Genomic DNA, 1,060 nt, shown 5'->3' on the forward strand with positions numbered 1-1,060 from the left:
ACAGATGTTGGTGAGCTTTGATCTTGTTGTGTGGAAGAGAGTAGGGGCTCAAATCTCTTTTCTCAGCTCCCCTCATGCTTAAGAAGGTCTGCGTTGAAGGATTTCTGAAAATTCCTCACATGCTGGAACCCGGTAGCTACCACCGTAACACCCCAGTGCTAATGGTGTGAAGAGGTAGAGCTCTTAGAATGCGCCTTCTTAATTCTTAGCACCTGCTGCTGTTACGGGTTCCATTACATGGACACTGATGGCGGGCGTACTAGTGTGGAGCTTTTACGATTCTCCTCACCAATTCTCATTCACCTCCTATGCCTCGCCACCACTCCCATTGCAACAGCCTCGAATATGCATCTAATTTCTCAGCTTGGAACATCGTAGTGAAGAAACAGGGGCTTAAGGAATGGCCGTAAAATATATTATACACACAATTATATATCAAACGACAATATGATTTTTTATTAACAAGGTCCTGTGGCCCAATGGATAAGGCGCCGGTCTACGAAACCGGAGATTCCAGGTTCGACCCCTGGCAGGATCGCTCGACCCTTGGGTACGTTCTGTTAAATGCGTGTTTAAATTACTCTGCTTGTGGCAAGTAATTTTGCAGTCGCCATCGTCATGGAGCATCTTGCAGTGTAGTACGATTGGCAAGGATTTTGGACAGCCATCTTTCCTCCCGAACTATTATTAAGCTGCTAATAACGATGGTCCAATTAAAGTTTGGACCCATAATTGTTGTTATAAGTTCCTCTAATAATTGTTATTGTAAGCTTATGCTCTTGGGTGCATCACTTTTGTGTGGGGTTGTTGTAAGTTCTTGCTCATGGGTGCATCATTTTTGTGTGCGGCCAATAGTTGAACTCGATTTGACTTCCCTATCATGTGAAGTTAAATAGATGTAATTTCTTCTCCTAACCATGCACATCCTAATGCAAGCATACATCGATTGCCCCCCTACCTACATGTAGCATGCTAAGCAAAGGATTACAAAGCCCTTTATATAAATATTCTAGAAGTGCCTTTGGAAATGTTTGTGGCTTGATGGTTGAGGATGGCCTCT

At 43.6% G+C, this 1,060-nt stretch overlaps 1 non-coding gene across 1 annotated transcript; it reads left to right on the forward strand.

Moving 5' to 3' along the window:
* The first annotated feature begins 465 nt into the window (after positions 1-465).
* TRNAR-ACG (transfer RNA arginine (anticodon ACG)) lies at positions 466-538 on the forward strand. The gene has a single exon. It is a non-coding gene; the product is annotated as a tRNA-Arg (tRNA).
* The last annotated feature ends 522 nt before the right edge of the window (positions 539-1,060 follow it).

Source organism: Lygodium microphyllum, chromosome 14, assembly GCF_053477565.2.
Source record: "Lygodium microphyllum isolate KBCC chromosome 14, Lygodium_microphyllum_v1.1.10, whole genome shotgun sequence".
Taxonomy (NCBI): domain Eukaryota; kingdom Viridiplantae; phylum Streptophyta; class Polypodiopsida; order Schizaeales; family Lygodiaceae; genus Lygodium; species Lygodium microphyllum.